Source organism: Anas acuta, chromosome 21 (genome assembly GCF_963932015.1).
Source record: "Anas acuta chromosome 21, bAnaAcu1.1, whole genome shotgun sequence".
Classification (NCBI taxonomy): Eukaryota; Metazoa; Chordata; class Aves; order Anseriformes; family Anatidae; genus Anas; species Anas acuta.
The window spans coordinates 5,684,011-5,711,625 of record NC_088999.1 but is presented as its reverse complement, the minus strand read 5'-3'; positions in this window follow the sequence as shown (position 1 = coordinate 5,711,625).

Sequence of the window (27,615 nt, the reverse complement as noted above, 5' to 3'; positions counted from 1 at the left end):
GTCAGAAAAGGAAGGGATTGAGAGATGCTGAGGAACCCAAAACGTTGCTGAAATTTCCTGGGGGTGAAGCGTCTTTGTCCTCCAGCTCAGTGCTGTGTTTCCCCCGGTGCAGGATGCAAAGTGAGGTTTTTTTAGGGATGATGAAGTTCTCGGGCTCAGCCGGGATGGCTCCTGCAGCTCTGTTTGGCAGGGTCACTGAAAACAGCAGTTGTCACAAACTGAATGTGAAGGTGCTGAAAAATAGTGTTAAAGCATTGGAAAATGCAGCAGAGGTGTCTCCTGATACACCTTGAGCACAAATACTCAAACAAATAGAAGAAGAGCAGGATGGACGGGTACTGAAGGAAGCAGTTCTGGGGGCAGGTGTGGAACTGAACAGAAGACATGGATTTTGTTTTGCTCTCCTCTGAAATGCCCTCAGTTCCTCTGAGATACAGGAGTGATAAGTCTCTGAGAAAGAACAACGCTCTTCTTCGTGACCTTATGGATTTAAGATCTATTTCTAAACCAAATTTTCATAAAAAAACCTGCCACACACAATCTCCAGATTAAACCTCACTTTATTTTCAGACAGACGTGACCTTTCCTAGCTTTGGATATTAAATATCACAAAACCCGCTGCAATTTAAGCTCGGGATTTTACATTTAAATAAATGTAACTTAAAAGCAAGGCTAACTCCCCTGCAGAATGGGGAGCTGGGGGGTTGCACATGGGGCCAGACGGACAGACAGACGGACAGACAGACAGACAGATGCTAGGGATGAGCTTTACAAAGGGAGGGGAGCATTTGATGGCTCCTGCTGTGCGGGTGCTGTTGGTGGCATGCTCAGCATAGCTGCCATCAGCAGATTTCATCCCTTGGCCACATCTCCTTTGGGAAATAAGCGCTTGGTTGTAAAACAAAGTTTGTTGAATTTGCGAGAACTTTAAACTTCAGCAGGGTTTTTTCCATCCTTTTCAGCTGGAAACGCCTTTTGGTTAGCAAATGCTTTGCGACAACAAATCAATGGTCGTCTGTGTAACAGAATTAACTCCACGCACAGCTACAGAGCTGCTCTTTGATTCTTGTCAATAAGGAATCTTTCCATGGGTGAAGTGAAGGACTGGCTCATTAGCACATGCTTTACAGAAGGTAATTTGTCAGCAGGAGGAAGGCAAAACCTCCAGAAGGCGTAAAGGCGAAGGAGGGCATTACACAAGGGAAATCAGTGCTGGACAGGCCAGGACAGAGTAAATAATCTTGGTTTGAATGGGAAGGGAAGTTCTGGATGCTTTCCTGAGTCTTTGTTCTTTTCTTCTTCCTTTTGCCTAAAAAGCACATCTGTAATTCCATGGGGATTGGATGGCTCAGCTGATGTCCTGCATTCCTGCTCCAACAGCTGGCTCCCGAATCTCTCCAAAAAGTTGCCGGTGTGCTCCTACTCTGGGGTACAGTTAGAGAGTGCTGAGAAAAGCGTGCTTGAGAGAAATTCCTCTTGCGGGCAAGAGCAGGGAGAGTGGTTTTAGCAGCAGAGCCTTCACCCTGCCTGGGGCTTTGATGCCGCCGTGCCCTGGTTGTTTGTGGCCAGAGGTGAAGCTGGGTCCGTGTTGGCATGGAAAGGAGCTCAGCAGAATGGAAGGAAAGCTCATGTTGGGGCACCAGGCAGAGAATTCCCACCCAGGCAGATCCCCCGGCACCACAGGCACCAGCCTGGCGTTTGGGGGGGGCTCGGGCGACCCCCTAATTTCCCACCTCATCCATTCATCAAGTTGCCATGGCGATGCACCGAGCACGGGCACGGTGCACAGCGGTGCAGGCTCACAGCCGGAGGCATCTCTTCATCTCATCTCTCTCCCGTGTTTAAAGAGGGCACGCTGCTGGCATCTCCCCCAAAATCTTGGCATTTGCACTCCACTGGGAGCAGGAGCAACTCGGCAGATGAACCTCAACAGATGCACCTTTGCCTCCGTCCCAGCCTGGCTCAGCCCCGTGGTGCAGGATGCGGCCAGCAGGAGCACGGAGCTGGAGCAGCAAGAGCTGACCAGGGAGAATCACTTCTTGCTCACAGGTGTTTTTTGGAAGCATTGGATGGCATCTGGCCAGAAGGGGCTGCTTTTATTTTGGAATAAGCACAGGCGATTTGAAGTCCTTGCACAACAGCGCTGGAGGGGCGCATAAACACGGAGAGCAGCAGTGTTCTGAGGGAGAAATAAGTGTTTAATACGAAGTGACTATCAATGTTTTCTTCTTTCTTTTTTTTTTTTCTTTAGCTAAGTACCATACGAGTCTCAACAATGGGAAAATTTCCACTTCAGCTCCGAGCAGACAAAAGCGAGCACGCCTCTCGCCGAAGTAAATCACGGCCGGCTCCGCTGGGGCCATTATAAGTCACTATAAAAATGACACAAAGAACCACACAGGATGCAAGCCAAAAACGGTATGGGGGGAAAAAAAAAGGAAAGTTATGGCCCTTATCACTCACAAAGTACACTTACCGCAGAGATTCCCAAGAAGAATAGCCCTAAATGCCCTGCTGTGAACCAGATGGAGAGGATGTGGTGGTGTTATTGCTCGCGTGTTATCATGATTTTCGGCATCGTGGTGGTGCTTGAAGACATTGATTGGGCTCTGGCCTTGTTAAACTGTACAACATGCAGCAAAAAGCTGGCCTCGCTGCAAAGTCTGGTGTTCTGAGCTTTGAACCTGGCACAATGGGCGGCAGAAGGATTTAGGAGCAGAGATTAAGACAGCAGTAAAGCAGATGTGCTTTTAAGGGAACCGGTTTGTGTCCAAGCAGGACTGTGCTGGGCTGGGCACAATCTTCATTTCACAGATACAGCCATGGCCAGCGCCAGGAATGACTCCTAACTCTGAAAGAAGAGGCTCTGCAGCCCCCAAATCACCTGGTGAGGGGCTGTCCCCAGCAGTACCCCGGCAGCAGGAGTGGGCAGCGTGGTGCCCAGCAAGCCAAGCGGTGCTGCTGGTGCTGAGAGAGGCGATGCTGCGAGCCCATAACGTGATGCTTCAGTAATTAGCACGCTGTGGGCTCTGATGGCTGATCCAGAGGAGCAGCAGAACCTGGACCGAGAGCGTGGGGCTCTGCTCTTGCCCACCCCTGGCACCCTCTGCCCCACAGCCACCCGTGGCACAGGGGTCTCCCTGGGAATTTGGGTTTTTCTGCGCCTTGGCTCACAGCTGCACGCAGAAGTGATTCTGGAAACCAACAGGATTCACTCCTGGCACATAAAATGCAGAAATATGAGAGTCGTTTGCCTGGGTATTATCTAATCGTGGAGCAAAACTGATGTGTGTGATGATACGGGTACATTTTTTACATGAGTAATCTGCAAAGAAGATGCTCTACATAAATGTCACCCGATTTTGTTCTGATTTAATCCCCTTTATTTATTGCACTGTTGTACCTGTTTATTATTTTCAGTTTTTCTTCCTGGCATTTTACCTCGCTGCACCTGCCACTTCTGATCCTATCAGGCCCTGCGTGTGAGGACAATGAAGTGTGCTCCTGTCATTCCCTGCTTTGATATGGAAGGAGGAGGGAGAATAAAAACAAAATAGACACCAAAAATCCTGCACACACGTGTCCTAAAAATAGCGCTAGGGATCCATCCAGCACTGCCAGGACCCTCCTGTGTCCCAGCTCCCTGTGGGAATAGCCTTGGGGACAAAAATTTGCTTTCCTGTGTCAGCAAGGATTGCAGAGCCCCTGTGGTGTACCAGCAGGGTGTTTGGGGCTGGGGGATCCTCCCTGCGGTCTTGGGGTGCCGATCCCCCTCCTGTACCCCCAGGATGCTCCCCTGGACTGCGGCAGCAGCTTTGCTCTGAGCAGCATTTACTGTTGGCAATCAATCAGCTGTAATTATGCCAATTAACCCCCCCCCCCCCCCCCCCAGCTCCGGTTCCAGGAAGGCTTTATGACCTGACGATACATCTGCGGTGGGCAGAGGAGCACGAAGCTTCTCCTCAGATTATTGCAAGGTAATCAGCCTGGGCGCTAAGTTTACAATTTAGTGCACAGCTGGGTAGTTTGGTGATAAATGCTTCATTTCGCTGCTGTTTTAGTTGCCCTCCTTTGCAGGACTGGTATCAATCCTCATTCAAATCAAAGTTCTTCTCAAACATGCTCCAGTGAAGTGGAATTTTCTGCAAAATAAGGTGTTATTAACCTGGCTCTCCTCTTCCCAGCGAGGAATGAGCCCTGCCACAGAAACCATTCTTCACCGATGAACCCTGCTTAAATAACGATTAGCAGACCTTCCCGCAGCAAGAAAAATGCAAAACCTGTGACCTTTTCGAGCTCTTGCTGCAGTGGCTTTAAGACAGAAGAGCATTTTCTATTTCTCTTCGCCGGATTTCAGCAAACAGGGATTTTTTTTACAGCTCTCCAGCACCTCAGCTCCTCTAGCTGTTTACTTTATCCTCTCCCTCTGCACGAAGCTATTCCGGGAGCAGCCTGGGGAAGAGCTGGCAGCCCCACGGCCCCGCAACCAGGAGAACCCACATGGTGCTCGAGGATCAGCCCACGGGGGGTTGAAATAGGCCAGTCGTATTTTGGGGCCCCCAGCCACATGCCCAAACCTCCGAGCCCCTCTCTGCCCCCCAGGCCATGAAGGATGCTGCAGGGCTGGGGTAGCTGCCCCTAGGTTGAGCCAGAGGTAGAAGGAGTCGGTGGGGATCTGCTTTTTCTTTATTTATATCTTTATTTATTTTTGTTTCTTTTATTTATTTTAATTATATCTTCATTTCTGCTTTTATTCTTCCTTCTATTCCGGGGCTTTGTCTGCATAAGGAGCTTGCTGCAGCTCGACGGTGCTGAAAAAAAATAGAAGCCTTCTTGCATGGGCAAACATTTGTAATTTAAAAATCATTCCCATTTCAGGAAGTCAAAAAAGAAACAGCATTTTTATTTTAAGGTTTGTCAGGATTTTGCTGCTGACGATTTCCCCGTGTTGCCACAGTCTAACATAAAATGAATAAATGCTTTCTGCTGCCTTTTTCTCCTACTCAGTAACTTCTAAATTTGTAGGGAAAAGGGAAGATGTGATGGGAAGCCTCCTTCTTCTCTCTCTCTCCGTGTTCATTGGCGTGTATTCTTTCAATAACAGAGATCTGGGGAGAAAATAACAAGTTGCAGATTATTTTTTTCCAGAAACCCCAAAGCAAAAAGGAAATGTTAATTTCCGTTCAAGCCCTCGGACTTCAATCCAAAGGGGTATTTTGTTGGGGAAGAGGTTGCTTTCAGCTGGGACCTGTTTTTCTCAGGGAGGAATGCTAAATAGCTGGGGTGCAGCCCCCGAGGGTGGGAAGGAGGCTTTGGGTGTGGGTGAAGCTGTGCTGGTGGGGATGCAGGAGCAGCAGGCAGGTGCCACGTCTCCGGACCGTGCTCGGAGCCTCCTCCCAGCCCCGTGCTCCCTGCCCACTCCTCCTCCAGCCGTAAAAGCTGAGTAAACCCTACCAGCCATAAAACCCACCGCCGTTTCCCATATGGGCAGGAAGAATGCTTTGCAGAACGTATTGCAGAGGCAAACTCTGCTTCTGTGTTTGCGAGCGCTCAAGGGATGGGAAGCGAGCGGAGCGCACCCGGAGCATCCTCCGGGGCTGGGCACTCATCCTGCTGCACGGGTCCTCCTGGAGCATCCTGCCCCATCCTGCCCCAGCCTAGATCCCGGCAGCACAGCTCTGATTTGGGACCACACGGTGCCAAACGCAGCCCCTGGAGCTTTCCTGTCCTGCTCCATCATGGGGAGCTTTAATTTCCTGGGAGCTTTGGGTTGGAGGTGCTGGGTGTGCTGGTGCTGGGTGTCCCCGCCGTCTGGGGAGCAGGACGGACGTGCAGATGTGCAAAACCAAAGAGCGTGGGGAAGCCTTTGGGGCTGCTGAAATCTGTTATCCTAATGAATATCCTCTGATACCCTAACAGCCAGGCGTCATCCATTTACGTGAATGCAAGCTGCTGCACATGCATGTGAAAGCCTGCGCCCCAAAATGCATGCCTGCCCCCCAGGCAGTCGCAGGCTGTTCCACGAGGTTTTGGTGACTCGGAGCTGACCCAAACTTGTGCTTTTGTCACCTGGGTAAGTCAGCAGCAGATGCGAGCAAGGGGAGCTGCGGCAGCTCCATCTCTGAGCTGCTTCTGCAGAAGAGCAGCTCGCATCAGAGCAGAGAGCTAACAGCTATAATTATTAGTTTTTAAAATTCTAGAACTTGGAAAATGGTTGAAATGAAAAGAAAGTTTCGGCACCAACCAGAAATCTATATTGCAGCTATCACCACAGTCCTCACCCTCATGCGTTGTCATAAACAAGGACATGATAATTAGATATTTTTTAAAAGGACAAAATTATTTTATTTGCTTCCCTGCCAGTTTTCATGAGACCATCAGTCATTCCCCGCATAGATAAGATTTCTTATGTACAGTGACAGGATAAATTATATGGTTCTCATCCAGCAAATCAACATTACTGTGCAACATTATCTCCTGCAAAGCGATGTCTGAACAAATCATAAATTCTATCCAGGTTTATTAGATCTGTCTTTTACTCACACATTTATTTTATCCCGAGCTGAGGTGTGTTTTTTTCCCTAATTATTAATCATATTAATGGGGATCGGGGGGATGCGGCTCTCCGTAACACCAAAGCGCTGCAGCGAAGCTTTGGATGTTGGTGGGTTTCCATCAGAGGGTGCCGCGAGGTCTGACCACGGTGACAGGGTGGAAATCGGTGTGAAGATAACGCAGGGGTGGGTTCGTCAGGGGGGAAATGGGGACGTGGAGGCTCACAAGGAGGTGTTCTGCCTCGCCACCTGGTCTGGGCTCCTAGAGCTGGTTGTCTGAGGGCTCCGCGCCAGGCATGCGGGTGATGGAGACGTGGAGCTGTAAATGTCACCATGAGTCAAGTGCCCACTGCGAGGTGAAAGGCTTGGAAAGGAGATTTGGGAGCAATGCAGGCATTTAGCAAAGGCACAGGAGCTGTGTGTAGAAGGCAGGTGCCATAAAGCCCCCGTCTGGCTGGGCAGGGGCTCGCTGTTTAGAAAATCTCTGCTGAGACTGAGCATGGTGAGTCCTAACCCTGGCTGTGAATGGGGCACTCTGAAATACAGCCCCCTGTGCTGCTCAGGAGTCATCGTCTTTCTTCAAACATCTCCAAGAGGAAGTGTTTTTGCCAGGTGTGGTGCTGAGCTCCACCGGGAGCAGCCTCCGAATTTATCGTCTGAGCGAGCAGCTGGGGGCACGGGGGGTTGCAGTTTTCTTCACGTTGCTTGCGTAAAGGCAGTTGGTGTAATTCAGCATCCTTTTATTCTCCCGGGCTCGTCAAAAGCTCCGAGAAATGAGGCTGGCGATGTGGGATGGGGCAAGCGAGGCTGAGTTATTGTTGAAGCTATTGATTGAAGAGTGGGAGAAACAGCGTTAGAACCCGGTTCTCCTTTTATTCTGGTGAGAGAGAGGATACATTTTCTTAAACTGCAAGTCGATAAATAATTGTTTGTGGCTTTTTTATACCTTTCCTAATGATGGCATTATGGAGCTCTGAGGCATATTGCAGAGAAGGGCAGCGTGCTTGGCCTGCGGCGGGGCTGGAGCTCATCATCAGCTTGGTTGGGTACAAAAAGGGGGAGCTGGGATGTCTTGGGGAAAATAAATCTCTTTAAAGGCACAGAGGGGATGGAAGTGATGAGAGCCACGTGTCAAACACAGGTGGACACCATGGCCAGGAGCCTGATGGATCCTGGTGTTTGCTGAGGGCTCTGCTTGGGGATGCTTGAGGGAGCGGGATCGGAGAGCTCTGCCCCACCCATCCCCAGCATCCCGGCCTCATTTCTCTGCTTTTACCATGAAAAAATGCGATTCAGCACACGGCGCTCCCACCCCTCATAGGCGGCAATGAAAGCAATCCTACACTTCAAAGAAACGGAGCAGGGCAGCAATTTGTAAGGTGCAGATTATCCAGCAAATTAAAGCTTTCCTCCACAGGGATTTCCATGAAGAAACTGATTATTTACTCCTTTGTTCGATCCTATTAAACCGATGAGTAAGTAGCAGGAAGAGTCTTGGTGTTTATTGAAAGCTCCCAGGTTTTCCTTTCTTTACCGATGCTCACAGTTCTAGACCTGGGTTCTGGGACTGGCAACCCAGGTACCACGAGGACGTTTCCTGCCATTTGTAAGAAAACCCTACTTCTTCCACTATATTTAATTCCATAATTAAATTAAACTTTCACTTTCTTCTAGAAATTTGCTTTTCAAGAACTCAAGGCAGATAAGAAGCGAATTCTCTAATTTCATTGATTTCCAGGAAGCGAAGAGCGGAGCCATTTCCTGCCATTAAATTCATCCCTGAGCAGGAATTCGCGTGTGATAATCCACCACCAGCACAGCCACCACCGATTTCAAACATCGTACAGCCAGGGGCAGCAGTTTCTCACCCCCTTGGACTGCCACGAAAGAGGCACCAGGCTCCTTGTGGTGAAGTCTCATTAAACGAGAGAGGGATTTATTATTTAAATAATAAATTGTAAATTCAAGGACTCAGATTTATTCTCCCGAGTAGCTTGTTGCAGTCTCCACCTTGGTGGCAGTGAGTGCTGTTAACACGATGCACACAAAGACCTGCCTTGTTCTCGGGGAACACCGTTCTGCTGCTTCTTCTGGCTGGCGTAGCTGCAGATAAAATTGCCTCTCAGAAACGGGCACGAGATCTGAGCTGACATGCCGTGAGAAAATGCTGCAGCTAATTTCCCAATGTACAGGTTGAGCTGAACGTGAGATGATGATCCTACCGGGGAGGAGTGCCTGGCTGCTCGCTCTGATCGCTTCGCCGTGTTCCTGCCATGCACTGAGCACAGCGAGGGGAGCCCGAGGAGGCAGGAGAAGGAAATTGAGGAGAGCAGCTAACCTGACTGCTTTGCTTCTCAGCACTTCTTGTTTCTGGTCGTTGACCAAAATGATGAATATTTTAAAAAGAAACCACAAAATACTGTAGGTGGAGAAGATGAGGCAGGCTGGAGGCTCTCCCCACGGGACCTCGTGCTTGGTTGTCTCAGCACGGCCACGCAGGCGCCGAGCACGCGAGTGGGGAAGGAATCGCTTCACAGGCACAAAGATGGGCTCTGAGGCACTGAGATAATGTCACCGCACCTCTCATTATCCACTTCATCAATCTCAACCTGTCACCTAACGACACTCACCCACTCTTCCTCCTCCCTGGCACAGTTAAATAACAAACAGCTGCTCACCTCTCGGAGCGCGTTGTGCCGAGCCGGGTGGCTCATGGAGAGGCACGCAATGAGGAATGGCTTTTGGAGCACAAAAGATGCAATTTTTTGGCTCCCACAGATGGGTCCTGCCATGGAATTTGGGGGTGTTGGTGCTGGGAAGTGCAGGGCCCTGCTCCGAGAAGAAGAGGGGCTGGGAGGGGATGAGGATGAGGATTTGGAGGGTGCTGGTGGAGAGGGAGGGCGGGCTGTGCTGTGGTTGTAGGGGAAGAATTTGGGAGAGGGGAAGGTGCTTGAAACAAACAGCATGGCTCTGTGCAAGGGGCACTGCAGCTGAGGCACTGCAGCCCCGTGAGCCTGGGTTTGGCCTCCCTGAGCCTCTTGGCCCTGCTATGAATTGCTCAAAACCCGAGCATGGTGGGTTTTCAGGCTCGAATGAGGCTCCAAGCTACAAGGCAGAGCTGGAGGACAGGATTTATGCTCTGACAGCGTGTCCTGACTGCCCTAAGGGTCCGTGTGCCAATGGCCCTGCTCCTCCATCGCAGCGCAGCCCTCGCTGTCCCTCTTGGCACCGTGTGTTCGTCCTGGCACTTCGTCCACATTGTCCGTGGAGGCTGTGAGCTCCTCAGAGCAGTGCCCGTCCCTGGCTGTGGCTTTATACCCACAAGGGGCATCATCTCTCCAGGCATCCCTAAGCTGTGGGAGGTTTGTCCCCAACCCTGGTGAACCTTTCATGGGGACGTGTACCCAAATCATTGCTCGTGTGGCTCAGGAGCGAGCAGGAGCTGTTGGCATAACAGGTCAGGAGTCACTCCTCTTGCTCTGTGAGATGTGTGGAGAGGTGCAACGTGAGCGTCTGGAGCAAAGGCAGAAGGATCGGCCCCACAACACGATCCATTTGCTCGTTCTCTACCTGATGAAGGTCACTGCAGCAGGTATGGAAATAAATCCTCACCTGTGGCATTGTTTCCCTTACTTTGTTTACATCGTGATTACCTGGGGTAGGTTTTACTACTGCCAAGTGCCTAATCTCTTGATGCTTCATTATTTCGCCAGATTTATAAGGCTGATGATAAAAATAATTATTTTAAAGTAAGTAGCCAATCACCAAATCTCTGGGTAATAATACTGCAGAATTAACTCGGCATTAATGCGAACGCGATGTGCCATTAACGCGGGCAGACAAGCTCGTGTGGAAGGCAATAAATAAAGAGCAGAAGGATTAGTGTAGAGGATGTAAATCGAGGACACAGCTCCACGTTAGTGCATCTTAAAGGAGGAAATACTTCGTTAGAGGTGAAGGACAGAGGTATTTCCCACAGCCCCAGAACCGAGGTGTGATTTCCAACCCATTTCTCTGCAGGATCTCCTCGTCCCGGCTGGGTGCAGGAGCTGGCACAAAGGGGACCAGCACAGACTGGGTCCTGGTTTGGTGGTTCTGTGACCAACCCCTCTTCCTCCCCCTGCACTCTGGTTTACCAGGGGTTATCAGTGAAGGATCAGGAGAAATTGCTTATAGGAACTGCCTGCACCTGGGTATTTGCACCCTGGGATGTGAGCAGCTCTGGTTCCTGCGGTGGCACTGTAACAAAACGCTCCCCCCCTGGTTCTGTCCCCGATGCCATCCCCCATCATCACGTCCTCCTGCCTGTACTGGAGCATAATCAAAATTTCAAAGGGCTTGGATGAAGCTGATCGAAGATGGATGGGGAATGTTTTTCTCCCCTGACAATAGACGTTGTTAAGGCTTTTGTGCGCAGCTCCTCAGCTTCTGAGAAATGAGCATGTAATCTCCATCCTAACATGCAAAGGAAATCGAAAATCCATACAGGCCATTTAAAAACCTATAGGTTTCAAAAGCTTTATTCCCCTGGGGGTGCTGAGCATTTTGCTCAGCACCTATTGAAGGCCGGGCACGCTGCAGCCCCCTGTGCTGGGGGGGGACGGTGCGGCGGGGAGCTGCTGCAGCCTGGTGCGGGGGCGAGCAGCCGGGTGCTCAAAGGCTCTCCTCTTCCTCCTGAGTAACAAAACGAGCACAGAACAGGTAATTCTGCAGGCTCCCGAGCTGCAATGGATTGGTCCAAACCCCTTTGAAGTGGTCCTTGGATTTCAGTGGTCTTTCTGGAGGCGCAGCGTTAGGTCTGCAGGGGTGACTGCTGTGCGTGCTGTGTGGGCTGCCAGCCTTTCCTCGGGGCTGTCCGTGTGCTTCTGCTGCTCTCCCGTTCCTGTCTGCATTGGCCATTCCCATTCATCTCTTCAAAGACCAGCAGGACATTTTGTCATTTGAAGTTCAGGGAGCTCTATAGACTCCTTCAATGTAATGGATGAGATCCCATTGCTCAAAAGCTTTCCCCTGCCTTCGTGCCACGCTGCAAAATGCTAAAATCTGGGGGCTCCCCTTGCTCATCTGCTCACGTGCTGCTGGCTGCAGGCAGGGGATGGCATCAGATGGGATTTTCTTTCCTCTACTCCGTCAAAAGCTCCCCCATGCATATTTTTCAGAAGATGAAATTTTTAGAAGAAGCTGCCAAGTGGCACCATTTCACTGAGCTGTTGAGGTAACAGCTAGATTGCTCTGGACAATAATTTAGGTCTCTATTTAACCAAAATGCCTCTGGCAAAATATTCAAAATTAAGGAAAAGGAAGAAAACTTTCCACATTTTCGTCATTATGACGGAGGAAATTATTTAATAACAATCAGAAAATAAAGTGCGAGGATCGTTTCTTACGACTTGTAACGCTTTAGATAAGTAACACAGACTTTTCGTTCCTTTCTGTTTATATTTAGATCAACCTCATGCAATGGAGGTAAAATCATTTGGGTTAATTTTAGAACCCCTTTAATTTCTTCATTACTTTGCTAGCATTTCTAACCAGCTCCAGGCCCTTCAAGCCCAAGACAGTTGACTAAAGACAAATTAGAGTTCGTGCTTCCTTTGTCTGCCTTAATGAGTGGCTGCCATTACCTTTGAGATGCTTCCAGGCCTGTGAGCTCTTAAATGCCTCTCTTCAATAAGAAAGATATAATTTCAGTTTTTAATGTTTAAAGATTAATTACAGAGTAGCCCCTCTGCAAATCCTCAGCTTCCTTCCCCCTGCCCCTTGCCGGTAATTCGACGTTTTAAAATAGCAGCGGCACTGCCGAGGCTCCCTGCAGACGAGCTCCCGGTGATTCTTTTGGGACCACCACCTCCGGGTGCTGCCCAGTGCCCTGCTCAACATCGGGATGCTCCTGGGGACACGATGGCTCTCGGTGGGAGCACCGAGCGTCGCATCTCTGCTGAGTGTCCTCTGCACGTCCTGGTGGCGATGGGTGACGTGCCCGAGCTTCGTCTCCGCTGGGGGATGCTCTTTGCTGGGAATTGGGGTCACGTCCTGTTCCCCCCATCCAAATCCGCCTGTCCAGGGGTTGCCTGAAGGTGCTGGAGCCACCCGGGGAACTCAGAAAATGCACTCATTTATTCCCAGACCCACCTGTGTGCGAGGGGCACCGTAGATGGCGTCTGCACACTTATTTTCAAATGTGATTTTGCAATCCTCTGAAAGCACAGAATTTTCCCTCCTTACCTCTGCCCTGATCCTAACTGCGTGACGGAGCCCCAGCAGCCTGAGCTTGTGTAGATCTCACAAGGCAAACGGCTCGTTTTAAAACATGTCACCAAGATGCGTGTTAATGGAAGCAATGTTAATGCTTAAGATGGTGCGTTTTTAACAGTTATTTTGAAAATAAAAATGCTTTGCCTTTGGCAACCTTTTCATCACTCCTGGATACACACATTTGCCATTGGCTGATTGATTTCAGCAATTTTGCTATTACAGCAAAACTGGGACATTCACAATCACGGATTTCGTGCATGGTTGTGGCACAAACAACAACAACAACAACAAAAAAGCAACAACAACTTAGATTTTAAAAACGATTTTAAGTGTTCCTTCATGACCAGCTGCAAAGGAATATTTTAAATCAAAATAATGAGGTTTCCTTTCCTTTGGCCTTGCTTCTCCTCGCGTGGCAGCGTTTGGGGTCACCTCTCCCCTTGTGTTTGCCTCCAGCCTTGCGGACGAGTGGCACGGTGCTGGAAGCCACTCAGGATACACCAACAGCGTGAGTTTCTTGCCTTGAGCCCACTCCTCCCAGTGCTCCCAGCTCGCTGCAGCACCAGTAGCTGCATGTGTCGATGCCCGGAGATGCTGCCCTGTGTCACCGTGTCACTTTTGTCCCCGCAGACCCGCTGACCTGGGCACAGGCAGGGAAGCCGCTGCTCCCCGCTCTTAGTGGGAGCCGTGCCTGGTGTGGGGATGTAAAATTGGGTTTTCTGGAGCAAAAAAAGTCTGGTCTGCCTTCCTACTGCGGGGGGAGCGATGGGTTCCTGAAGCTGAGCTCAGACTTAATGAAAAAGTGTTTTCTCTTCTTTTTTTTTTCTCTGCTCCTGTTCCTGCTGGGGAGGGGAAACAGGCGGCTGGGAGGACAGTGCGGGACTAGTCAGCCTGCAGAGCTTTCACGCCTTCCCTTTTCCTTCCCTACAGAAGTAGCTCTTACTCCAGCCAACGGGAACAGATCACAGAACGCAGGGTAACCCGGCCGCTCTGCTGGCAGGTGAATTTATCATCCCCTGAGCTTCGCTGCAGGAGCTCTGCGAGCCTCCGAGCGTCCCCGTGTGACCGAGGCGGTGACGGTGCAGCCTGGCACTGGGTGCTGCGACACTTGGCGTGGGGAAAACACTCCTTAAAACAGGGGAGGATGGAAATGGGAGGCAATTCCTGGTCTGCACTGCTTGCTTTAAGCACAGAGGAAGCAAATTAGGTATAAAGCAGGCTGGGGGTGAGGAGGAGCAAAGGGGAGAAGCTGGGGTCAGTGGGGACAGTGGGGACTGGGGCCGGTCCTCGTGCCCAAGGGGGCTGAACAGTTTTGGGGGCATCACTTCAGTGCCGTGGCCCTGAGGTCTCAGGGGTGGAGCGGGACAGCAGTGGAGACCGTGGGCCAGCTGCAGCACATCCTCCCCGCTGGCTGTGCCCTTGTGCTCCTTGCAGCCAGCGCCCAGGAGCGGCGGAGGGAGCTCGATGCGCAAAGAGCTGGAGCTGCGGGAGAAGGAGGGAAATAGATGTGGTTGTTTTTATGAATGATAGGCAGGAGCCTTGATTTCTGTGGCTGGAGCTATATAATATGGCAATTCCTTGCAAATAAATCCACATTCTGCATACAACTTAATTTCGACTTCATAGCTCCAATGTATGTGTTTACTCCGGGGAGTAAGCACTGTTTGGAGTTTCCAGCACAATGCAGCTCATAATTTTTTCACACCTCTCAGAGCAGGTGACAGCTCACTTGCAAAGCCTAATTCATTCTCACACTGTGCACAAAGCTGTGTTTTTAATGTATGCACGAATAACACATCAAAATAGGGCTGCAGACAGAAGAGTCTGTCCCCGTCCCGAAGAAACGCCCCTCGCCGTGCCCGGCAATCAGGGGAGCAGCGAGCCCCTCCGCCAGCACCGCGCTCGGAGGCAACAATGCGAGAAGGCCTCACTCTATAATTTCCTCTTGGACAGAGCTCTTTTTGACTTAATTGCGGGCGGGATTGTTATGCTAATTGTTATTTTGCACTGAGTTAATTCCACGGTGATGGATGTCTAAATTAAGCTCCCCGCGCTGGAGGGGCCGCTGCCCGCTGTGGGCGCTGCCTGGTGCGGTGGGGCTGTTCCTTCATCCACAGGATCCCAGAATCACCTAGGTTGGAAGAGACCTTCAAGATCCCCTAGTCCAACCTCTGACCTAACACTAACCAGCCCTCCACTAAACCGTATCACCAAGCTCTACATCTAAACGGCTTTTAAAGACTTCCAGGGATGGTGATTCCACCACTTCCCAGGGCAGCCCATCCCAATGCCTCACAACCCTTTGGGTAAAGAAATTCTTCCTAACATCCAACCTAAATAATAGCCCATCCATCCTCCTGGGCTGCTCGGCACGGTCCCTACACCACAGTGAAGACACCTTCCCGTGCACACCCAGACCCCCTCCCAGCACCTAGAGCCCCTGTGCTGGGTGCTGCAGGATGGGCACAGCCCCGTCCCTGCTGGCTCCCAGCTCCTGTCGGATGCAGGGAGCAAAGACCTGGGCCGTGAGATCCTCCCCGCGTGCTCCTCGACCCCCCCGAGCTGTAATATTCTTTGATGTGCCGTAATTACATTCAGTCAAGTTTCAGGTGTATTGTAATGGTATCGATTGTTAATAATAAAGCCGTGGCTGTTTAATGCCGAAAGATGATTCATTGTCAGTGGGAGCAGAAAGTCCGGGGGCAAAGTATTATTTCTGACATCCAGTAATTTCTTCCAGGAGAATTTTTTTTTTATGATGTTTTTTTTCTTTACCAGATGGATGCTTTGGAGGCCATGGTTTGTCAAATGAAGCAGCTGAACTCCGATTGTCTGGGGCCAGAGGGGCTGGGATGGGAAAACACGTGGCAAAAAAGTGACCCCCTTCCAGCACCTCGGGCACCTGCAGAGCGAGCTGTGACGAGGGAGGGGTGCTGGGTGCCCGGCACACAGACAGCAGCGATGGGGAATTGGTGCTGTACCCGCTCCCTGTAGTGGTTAATCCTCGCCGTTAACAAGATCGGTGTTTGTGATCAGCCCTGAGCTCGCTGATTACTTCTGCACAATGCAAGGTGTGTAAAAATGTAGTATACTTCTTAGAATTAGATATTTCTTTTTTTTTTTTTTTGTGAGAAGCCATTCAGCTGTAAATGTATTTCAGTCACACTGAGAAGATGAAAGAGCCGGAGCCACGGTATTACTGTAAGTAATCAGCCCTGGGGCTAAGGGCGGCTTTCTTTTAGCTGACAAATAGAGGGAATAAATAACCCGGACACTAAAAGTTGCATTAGGCAAATAAACATTTCCACAAGAGCCGTGTGTGACATTGAAGGGAAGGCAACTAAACCCCGACTTAGGGAAAGCTATCAAAGCTGGCGGAGAATTAAGTCAGGGGGAGTCATTCAGTGGCGCTGGAAGCCGGCTGGTAGGGTCAGGCTGTTCCTGTAGCCACAGCTGTAAATGAGGTGTGTCGGGAGCACAGCACATACACGTGTGCCATTTGCATCCCATACAAATCCGGGAGCAGAACGAATAACCCTGTGCAAACACCATTTAATTACTGGGAATACGGCTTCACCACTACTTTCTGTGGTTTTCTGCGGGGCTGGTGCCAGGAGATCAGAGCCCGTCGCGCTCTGCAGCAGCAGCTGCTTGCTCAGCTCTGCAGGCAAACAACCCCAGCTCCAAACTTCAGTTTTGGAGAGCAGCAAGCGGTGCTCTGCGCAGAATGCAGCAGTCGACAGGACCGTAAATAGCAGCCAGGGCTGCAGGCAAGCAGCTGCTGTGGCTTCGGAGGCAAAAAGCCTCTTTTTAGGCATGCTCAGAGTTTCCTGGGGGTGATTTATGTGCATGGCAGAGGCAGCACGGAGGTCAGCCCCGCTGCAGGATTGCAGGCACTGTGGATCCTGGGTGCAGTGCTCAGCCCTGGCTTCACTGCTTGGCCTCAGCAAGCAGCACAGAGAGGATCCTTGAGGGCCAGGCAATATCCAATCCCCCCAGCTGCTCCATTTTGGCCTGGGACAGCTGAAAACATCATCGCCCTGCCATGAGCTGAGCCCTTGCAGGTGCCAGCCCTTGCAGCACCGCCCGGCCCTGCTGCAGCAGCCTGCGGGGAGCCCAGCGAGCGGCCGGGCTCATTTGGGGGCCCCGCTCGTGCCCCGTTCGTCTTGCCCGTGGCTTGGCTTTTTAATAAAGCGGCCCATTTCTTAATTCTGATGATAAGAATATAATCAAATAACTTAAAGATGATGGCAGCATCCAGCTAAGTAAGCACCCCCAGGAGTGCGACCGCAGCACAAAGCCGCGTTAATGTTCGGGTCTAACAGCAAACATTACGGTTTTCAATTTAGCAGATGATACTTCTGGTTAGTTATGTATCATATGTGCTATACCGCTCTCTCTGGGTGGTTTTTCTCATCAGCAGCAATAGCATTTTGCCAGTTATAAAAAAGGCCATTTTTCTCTGAGAGCACTTTCTATTTACTGATCCAGTGAAGCAGCATCGGGATCAAAATCATGTTCTGAAAAGTAATTGATATAATCAGCTACACGGGGCTCGGTGTTCGTGATAAAAGTTTTCTCCGGCAAGCCATGGGAAGTGCTGCAAAATGGCATTAGATTGCTGAAGTTTAGTCCTGAAACAGGAAGGAAAGTCAGGAAAAAAAATCCCTCTTTGCTGCTGCGCTCTGCTGAAGGCGATGTTTCTGCCGGCACCCCCAGGTACCATCAGCACACTCCTGCCACATTTTGGAGTGTCCAAACCGTGCTGCCTGGTGGAGGAGGCAGTCTGACAGCCTGCCTGTGTCCTCCCGCAGTGCCACAGCCCAGCAGCAGCCCCTGCTCTCCATGGCCAGGGCTGGGTTTTCAGCCTTGCATGGGCAGAGGCACCCTGCGAGACAGGCAGCGTGCACAGGACGGTCCCTTACCCCTGTGGGAGGATGCCCTGGAGAACCGCCCTGTGATGCACCTTGTTCATCACAGAGCTGGCAAAAGCTCAGATCCAGGCAGCTCTGAGCTCACTGAGAGGAAACCCGAGCAGAAAATGAGGGCAGCCCCCGACCATGCAGCAGAAATCCCCACGGCTCGCAGCACCCCTGCGCCCACGGTACCAGCGCCTGGGGGAGCTGGGGCCCCGGGGGTGCTGCAGGCTGACAGGAGCACAGCCAGCTTCAGCTGCTTGGCAGCGAGGAGAGAGCACTGCACTTGTTGAAAACATCATGACAGGAGCTACAAAGGAGCACTTTTTCCCTAAGAAAGTGCTGTGGAGAGATAACAGAGGCTCGCGCTCTGACTTTGGCATTCTCCTTGCCACAGCACTCGGCATCCGGCTGAGTCGTGCCTGCAAGGAAAGAGCCGCTGCTCCCCAAGACGTGCTTGTGAAAGGGCAAAGGCCAGCGGTGAGGGTATTTCAAATACTCTCTCTGCTTTGAAATGCTGCCTGAGAACGGCAGGGGATGGAGCAGAGCTGCAGAACAAAGGGAAGCGGCTGCTGCTCCGAATCGTCCCCGTGCAGCAGCGGTCGCGGCGTTGGCGAGGGGCTGCCGAGAGCCTTTGCTTGCCTCCACGCACACTCTGCTTGTGCTCGGCTTTCCCAGAACTCGAGGAACGCGTTTCCCTTGCTGGCTGGTAGCTATTTATTTTCCTCGTGCTTAGGGTGCAAAGATTCCGTGCCGCAAAACTCCGCTCTAGAGATTGCTTTAAATTAATCAATTAGGAAAAATGAGCTGCGTGGTGTAAAACGTCCTTGCTCCACACAAGTCTTTTGAACTATTAGTTCTCTCGAGGAGATTAATTATAAAGCGTGCAGCGCTAATGCCCTTTTAATGGAATCACTTACTCAGTTTTAAGGAGTCCCAGGTACTGCGTGCGCTGGCATTAGGTATTCAGTGTAAGTTCCAGATCAAACAAGGGAGGATAAAGCTGAGCGGGGAAGGGCTCTTTATTCTCCGGGAGAGTCTGTGATGCACGTGCTGATCTCATGCAAGTCACAGGCTAGGAGCTGCTTTAATTGTCTGCTCTCTGTGCAATTCCTGAAACTGGCTTTTAACCTGCAGTAAGAGGGGCTGTTTACAAAGCGCACACATTTGCATCTCAGCTCTTTTTCCTTGGCTTAATGAAACCAATGAAACGCACTGGGCTCCTGCCCCGATCCTGCAGAGCTTTCCCTTCCCCTGCTGGCTCAGCCTGACTTCGAGGAGTCCTTTTTCAGGTGCCCATTTTAAGGTAGCAAAGGCATCGGGCAGCTCCCTCCAGCTTCGTTAGCAGTTGGGGTGATGCAGGATGGGGTGTGCAGGTGCTCCAGAACTGCAAATGGGAAGTTGGAGGAATCAATCCCTGAAATAATTCTGGTAGGAATCTGATTAAAATACAACCTTTTGTGAACAGATTTAACCCAGAAGGCTCGCTTGCAGTCTGGCCCCAAACCTAGGCTTTGCAGGGAGTCAATATCCATATTTTTTCTTGGGCTTCGCAGCCACGGATCTAACGGGTAACACAGCCTTCTCCGTGTGGCACACAGATCCATCTCCAGTGTTATTCTTTTCCCATGGTTGAAACAAAACATTTGCTAAACTGAAGAACATTCATTAGCACTCTGTGGAAATGACCCAGTATTTTGGTTTCCCACTTGCCTAATTAGTTTTTGCAGATTAGCGAGCAGAACAGCTGAACAATCAATTGGACATATTAATCAGGCCTCTTTTGGAAGCTTTAAATAGAGAATATGTTTCGTCTCTTCTTTCATTTAGGGTATAATGGCTCATAAATGGACACACACAACATAAATTACATCCTTTAACAAGATGAGAAGAGAAAATGGTGAAGTCTAAATGAGGAAAGACAGAGCATGTACTGGAAATCTGCCCCAGCCCCGCGGCTCGGCTCAGCATGCAGTGCTCCGATCCTCAGCTCTGTGTCCCCCTGCAGCCCACCGGTGGGACAGGAGCTTCGTCTCCATCCCAGGGAACACATCAGCCTGTAGGGAAAAGAGCCAGCAGGGATCAAGAGGCCCGTTGGGATGGGTTGGGAGCTTCAGCAGCTCAGTAGAGCAGGATCCTGACGAGCAGGATTGCCTGGGGGTCACGGTGCCCGAATCAAACTTCTGAGTGGGGCCTGGCTTAGAAAGGAGGGAGAGAAAGTGGCTGTGAGTGTGTGTGTGCTGCAACCACTGGCAGCGTGCTGGCAATCAAAGCAGCAAGGTCAGACGAGAAGAGAGCACTTTGGTGGCTGCAAACCTCTCCTGTCTCTTCCTGAGCACTGCAGCTCCCTGATATCTGAGCAGCGCTGCTACGTGTAGGTGTAAGGCAGACTTATAGGTAGGTACATTTGATACATTATTCCTATTTGCAAAGGTTCAATAAAAATGTGTGGGTTGTTGCAAATTATTTCTACCATCCATCTTGCAATGAAGTTAACAGCTGACTGCATTCAAATACATCAGTTGTATAAATTCATAGGGCATTTTCATGTTTCAATCTAGTTATGTATTTCTAGTTGACCAAACATGTTCAAATTACCATTAACTGCAATCCTATCACTTGGTTCACTGAGCAGAAAGGCAATATCTGTGTTTTAACCGTTGAAGGACTGAAGCTGGAGGCATCGGAAGGGAGGGGGCAGGAGAAGCTCAGGTCTGGTCCTATCCTGGTCTTGTCCTGGTCCTGGTCCAGATCGTGGTTCAGGTCCAGATCCTGGTCCTGGTCCTGCTGATGGTCCTGGTGATGGGTCCTGGTGCAGGTCCTAGTCCTGGTGATGGGTCCAGGTCCCCTGTGCTCCAATGCTGAGACCATCGCTCTCCTTTGCCATGCCGAAGCCTCATGCTGGGGGCTTGGCAGCATGTCCAGGCTGTGCATGGTGCAGTTTTTCTCTCCTCTTCCTCAGCCAGAAGCTCCCGACGCTCCCTACGTGAGGACGCACCACATTTCCCCCCAGCTGCTGCGATGCTCTGAACAGCTCCTGCTTTGCCAAACGCTGCTTGGGTGTAAACGCACAAACAGGCTCGACAACAGCTTTTCCTGAAGAGATGAGCATAGTCAGGAACAAGCCCAAAAAAGCCAATTGAGAGGAGAACAAGGGCCTGGGAGCCAAGCTCTGGTAACGGTGGAGGCATCGCAGAGGACGCAGCCGCAGCCTCTCCCTATTCCCAGGACGTGATTTCAGCTGCAGCACGTGAGGAGCAGCCTGGCCATGGGCAGTGTGGGCACTCAGAAAGCTCAATAATGTGCCCAGCCCGAATCTGCATGGGGACAAGCCCCCTGCCTTCATGTCCTGGCTGTAAATTCCATGCCCGCTGCTGCCCAGCTGCTCGGAGGGCTGTAAATGCTTCTATGAACTGCGTCTTTTTTTCTGAAAGGTCTTCAGAGGGGTCCCACCAGGATGCTGGGTGCCCAGGGAATTATTTAATAGCCACTTAGGCTTTTTAAGCTGCTACATCTCACCCCAGAAGAGCTTTAAATGCTGTTTCTTCACAACATTTCCCCTCCTGCTGTTTCCATCCATCGCTCTTGCACCACCAGCAGCAGGGCAAAGGGTGCTGAGCCCCCGCGGTCCCTGCTGCTGCCTCTCACCTTCCAGGGAAGGGAAGGAAGGGCCCGGCTGCTTTTGTTTTAATTAGTGTCTAGTCTCTGTTGCAACTTGACGTCTTCATTTAATTTTGTTTGCAATATACACGTAGAGGGGAATGATAATGTAATATAGTAATGATCATTCCTGAGACAGTCACTTATTCAAAATATTACTCCTGGTTAATCAGAGCAGCCGAGTGATTTATCGACTTGCATATCCAATCTTGCCTAGCGCTTCGCCGTAATTAAAACAACTGCGTTTCCAGAGTCCATCTGCGTGTAATAAATTGTGAAAAACCACGTCGGGGCTGCATTAATACATGTGCTGATGTTCTGCACGTGTGACAGTTGGGTCCCTCCGTGCTGGGGCTGATCCCTGCCCACGGAGGAGGGCGGACGGCTGGAGCTCAGGGATCTCGGCGTCCCCACGTGTGACAGCAACAACCAAAGCTTTGGTCGGGTCCACCTGAAGCAGAGAACGTGTGCGTGGGGCTTTTCCTGAGACTGTTAGGAAGAGGCAGGGTTTGGCTTGTCCCAAGGGGGCTGCCTGGTGCTTTTAGGGTGCCCACGCTGCGGCCAGACCCCGAGCTGGGGCTCCAAGGGAGCGACCCGAGTCAGCTCCTGCTGCATTTCCACCTCGGCAGCAACGGGTGAATTCTCAGCCGTAACGGCAGAAGGCAGCAGTAACACAGCTCGAATCTCATCTGTGATCTGCTTTGTGCTGGCTGAGCTGCAGGAAACACCACGGGGAGCTCAGCGCCTCTCCTCTCCCCGTTCCTGCCCCCAGACCCCCCAGCAGCACCTGCTCACATCACCCTGGTCCATCTCTAATGGCACTTCTTCATCAGAGGGCTTGTGAAAGCCTTTGTCTCGAGTCAAATTTCAACACGTAAAACCCAGAAGTATTCTTTTAAAAAAAATAAAATGTGGTGGAAGATGTCAGCTTGTCGCTGAGAAAAGAACAACTGTCAAAACCCAAAGATTTCCTGCCAAAACCCACTGAAAAACGTTGGCTGGAAGCTGCAGAGTGAGAAGCTGGTCCAAAAGAGTCAGTTTGGGTGTTGTCAACCTTTTTCTTTTTGACAAAAATTCTAAATATTTTGAAGAAAGGGGACGGCTTCCAGGAATTTCGGTGTTTGGAAGCTCAGTTTTCTGTGAGTTCTAACAAAATAAGTGGCTGCTCACATTTGATGGCCCAGCCCAGGTCTGGCTATGGAGCACCCCCTGTCCTGTGGGGGGGCTTTGCAGCATCTCCGTGGTCTCTGAGCTGCTGTCCCCTCTGTGTGGCCACCGAGCTGGGCTCGGCCATGCCCCCCTGTACTTAGCTTTTGGCTTAGTGTCTTGGTTCACTTCAATTAGAGCACGCCTGACGAATAGTACCAGCAGTACCACTGAGGTGCTTTGTGTTTTCTCAGCCTTTTATTTGTTTGCACGAGAGCAATGTGTGCCGGGGAGGTATTTTCTTCTGCAAATGTTTGTCGGAGGGCTGCGTGGCAGATGCTGACACGGGAACACGTGGCGGGCACCGCTGCCGTACCCTCCTGCTCCATGCAGACTTACCCGAGCAGTAAGCTCTGCAGGACCTTGTTCTCAGGGCTGCAGGGTCGCACAGCTCCCCAGCCTGCCCGTGCTTCTGGCTGGAGGACAGGAGCAGAAGGTGACATGTGGACATTGCAGATACCAGGTAGCAGAAGCATCCTGGGACCCCCCTGTCCCTCCAAGGCAGGGGCCACGAGCCCCCACGCAGCATCGGAGACCCCCTGGGACCTGGAGGCTCCACGGCCTCACCCTTATTAATTATTGGCATTGACTTTGCAGCAGCCCTCGTAGCTTGGTGGTGATCAGAGCAGAAATGAGCCGTTTGACCCATCAGTGAGCACATTTTCTCTGGATACAGCCAGGCACACAAACACTGAGCCCCACCGTACCTGGAGGTACCAGAGGGGAGAGTCGGAGGCAATTGGTTTAATCTGTCCCGACCCCGATCAGTTGAGGCACTCATCAGGAGAAAAATTCTGCTCCAGGTCATAAAAAAACAAGTGAAAGCTGTGCTGAAGTGGAAATTAACCTTCATCATAAGGGAAATGAATTGATGTGGATCTCTGTCACTCCGAAGTATTTACATTACCCTCAACTCTGCAGTCAGGCCCTTGGCACGCTTTAGAGTTAGGTTTAATTGGTGTTTAATCTTTCATTATGTGCTGTAAGGGAAGGTGAAATACACACGCTGCGGGTTATTTCTGTGTGCAGGACTGCGCAGGGTGACGAGGACATAACCTGCCCGGGGCAAGGAGCTCAGGTTGTGGGTGGCCACGAGCCCTTGGCACCGTCCCCAGTGAGCACAGGATTTTCCTCCTGCACCCCCCAGGATTTTCCTCCTGCTCTCAGTGCTTGCCGTGCCTGGGTCTCCCTCTACAGCCTGTTTGCGCTGCCTAGAAAACCTGTAGCTCAGGCAGCCCTATCCCCATCTGTGACTGGAAATTAGCAGCCTAATCCCATGTATCTTTTTTGCCTGAAGACACTTGTCTAAACCTGATTTTTGTCTTTACCAGCTGCTTGAGCTGCTGCCCTTTACAGTTTATTTTGCATGTGACTTACACTGGACAAAAAAAAACGAAAACCAAAACACCTATCCAATTTTCTCAACTTTCAAGCATCCTTTTAGCTGGAGCCTACGTTTTGTGTGCTCTGCACTGTGCTGGGAGCTCCACCAGCACAGCAGTCTCTCCTTTTCCTCGGGATGTATTGAGCTCAGTGAGATCCCCCTCTAATCTTTCCCTCTCGCACCCCGTCTCTTTCCCTAAGAAGCACAAAGCTCCTCGAGTCTCCTCTATCACCTCTGCTGTGGGCAGAGCTCTCCACTGGCTCACACCCTGCCCAATCCCGCTGAAGTTCAGGGCAGTGCCGTGCATCCCAATCGGCACAGCTTTTTATTTTTTTTTCCCTTGAATTGCCGATTTTATGAATGCTCTGCGGAAGAGACCCAGCCTCACTGAAAGACTAAAATCCTTCCAAAAGGGATTTTCAGTGTAAGTCCTACTAATGGGAAATCTAGCTACTCACTCCCAGCCCTCCCCAGGTAGGATTTGACCCCTTATTAGCAGTGCTCAGTGCTGGTCCTGATCCTGTTCAGCCTCTCCGTTTCCTCTGGGCACCCAGGAGGCAGCATGCTCCCTGCCCAGCCGTTTGCATGCCCTACGTGGGGACAGAGATGCAAGATGCCACCTCTTGGAGCGGGGTGACCAGCAGGAGTCCAGGAGATCCCCAGGATCCAAACCAGGAGAGGAGCGAAAAAATGACATCGGGGTCTTGTTAGGGAAAGAAAAGCAAGAATAGAGGAAGCTTGGGAAAATATTCTGGAAGAAATATGTTCTGGCATTCCTGCCTCCTGCCTGTCTGGGGCTTGTCAGCAGCTGACAACAAGTAAATGAGGTGGGGAGATGCCTGCAGCTGTTAGCACGAGGGCAAGGTCCGGTTCCTCCTCTGTGACTGCTGTGCCAGCCCTAATGGGAGGTGCGAAACAAAGACCTCAGAGCTGCTCCCTGCCTCCTTCCCTGGCATCCTGGGGAGCCCCCAGCCACCGGCTGCCAGCCACAACCTCCATGCATTGTTCTTTTTTGGGACAGCTCTTTGGTGTGCACCTTGGGGGTGGCCACTTTTGAGAAGTTTGTGCGGGTCTCTGCCTGTCTCTGAAGGACGCACATTCCCGGGCTGGAGCCGTGCACGCTGCTCTCGGGTGCTGTGTGAGGAGCACGGATGCAGGTGCTGGTGAGAGCAATCCAGACCCCAAATGTGCTGCTGCAGAAAGCATCGGTGCGAGGCTCAGCAGCGAGCCCCTGGGCACCGCAGTGAGACCTCGCAGCCCCAGCTCCCCCCCAGCCCCGCTGCCAGCAGCTCGCAGCGAAGCAGGGTTGCCTTCCCTGATTGATAATTTAGATTTTCCTGCCATCCCACACAGTGGAATCAGGGGAAATAAAATTACAGACTTATTCACTCTTTTTGTACAACTGATGTGCTGATTACCTGTCAATCACGGCACCGCATTAACATCTGACAGTGTGTGCATAACAATTACCCCCATCAAATTAAGGAAACCTTTCACACTCGGAGAGAGAGAGAGGGAGGAAATTCAATCAGCATAATTAGTTCAATCAGAAAAGAACTTGGTTTCATCAAGAAGGGGAGAAATGCACAGCAAAATCAGGGTGGGCACAGGTAGGTTTCAGGGCTGAGGGGTCGGCTGGCACCGGTACTGCGGTGGAGCCAGCCCCGTGCAGCTTCTCAGCCAGGCTTTGCCTCCCCCTGCTCTGTTTGCTTCCTCTCCAGCTCCCCAGATCCTCCTCTGCATTTTCTGGGCAGGTTTTTCTCTGGGGGCTGCTCTCCTCCTGCCTGCACACCAGGCAGGGAAGGGGATGGGGAGGTACAGGGGCACCGGGGGTGCCGCAGCCCCGCAGATCCGCGTGGCGTGGGGACACGGCATCTCACCAGGGTTTGTTTCGTAGTCCTGATTAGAAGGGGACTGTTAATGCTAATTATAAACAGCAAAAAAAACATGACAGAGGAGGAAAATCTCAATTAGAGATTTTCAATTTCCAATAATGGCAATGAAGATGGATTGACACCGAGGGTGGCCGGCACGCTTGCCGCCTGTCCCCACTGCGCACACGGAGCCACCGCTGCCCCCGAGAGCCAGAGCAGGGCCAGGGGGGCACGTTCATGCTCCACCCGATTTTGGCAACAAAGGTCCCCCCAGGACAGGCTGCCTGCTGGCGTGCACACCACGATCCAGCAGTGATAATCCCTGCCCCACGAGGCCACCGCTGCCCACCCAGGACCCGCTCTGCATCTCTCTCTCGCTGCCTCCCTCTCTCAGAGCCAGTGACCGAAGCCAGCAGAGGGCTGGACGCCGAAGCACAGCTTGAGGAGGTTTTATATCAAATGATCTGAGGAATGCAAGGAGGGAAGGGATGTTTGGGCACAGCCGGAGAGAGGCGGGGAGGTGACACGGGAAGCTCCTGCAGCGGGGTGTGAGACAGGCGCGTGTGCCAAGCGACTCCGGAATTTTTGCTGAGTTAATTATTTTGTAATTAAATCCAAGTTGAAAGGCAGAAGTGTTCTTGCCACTGAGACAGCAGCTCTGTTGGAGCAAGCTGTAGCTAAGGCAGGTGTTTTCGCTCCAGCTAGGAAGGTTTTACCCCAAAAGAAGGCCCTTCCTACGGCAGGTCCCCTCAAATCCCAGCTGTGAACCGTCTTAGAGTGAGCTGTAGGAGCCAGTGACTCTGGAGTACTGTAGGGGATTTATTTTGCTTGGGATCACTGTGCTGTCCAGCTGTTTGAGGAAGACTGCAGTGCTGATGGCAAAATTTAAAGCAGCTGGGAAGGAGACAGGCTATCCCACAGCAGGGGAGTTTGGGGGGAGCTGTTGCAGTCTGAGGTTGAAGGGTGTTGTGAGCTGCCTCGAAGCCTGGAGAGAACAGGATCTGAGCAACCCCCAGTGCTGCCATCTGTAGCAAAACAGTTTTCGGACAGGAAGACTTTTCAGCCTTGAGAACAATTGGCATGAGAACCAGTTGCAGGTGGGATTCTTGTTTGCGATAGGGGCGTAAAAACCCTCCTTGGGGAATGGCACAGCAGAGCTGGTCTCACCCGAGGCAGGCACGCAGCCCCTCGCAGCTGGTTCTCCTCTCATTCTGTGGCGTGCTCCTTACCAGCTCCCACATCAGACCCACAGAGCTGTGCAGAGGATGGGGAGGACAGGATCCCTGCCACCAGTCTTTGCAGGCAGTGGATGAACCCAAGGGAGAGCCAGCAGTGGGGACGCAGCACGGCGGCAACAGCCACAGCCTGAGCCAGTGCCTGCTATCGCTGGGTGCAGGTGGGTGGTGCAGAGTCGAGTTAATTTTCCCAAAATATGGTCTATAAATGAATAAGCAAGTAAATAAACCAGTCCTCTCGCAGCAGTCTTCCTGCCATCTGCTTACCATTACCAGCTGGCACCCACCCGTTAGTTTATATCTCCCTCTTGCTCCAGAGGATCTGAAGCATCCTGCAAACTTTGGGCAACACTTGGCTCTTGTTTGCACCTGCGTATGTCCAGAATAACTCAGAGCTGACTTTGTCCTTTGAAAAGCTGATGTTAAGGGGTTTTGAGCTGTCCACTGGAACACAGACATCCCTGGCAAGCCACACAGCATCTGCCTGGCAGGTCGGGGTCGATGGTGATCCCAAGGGTAACACCAGGACCT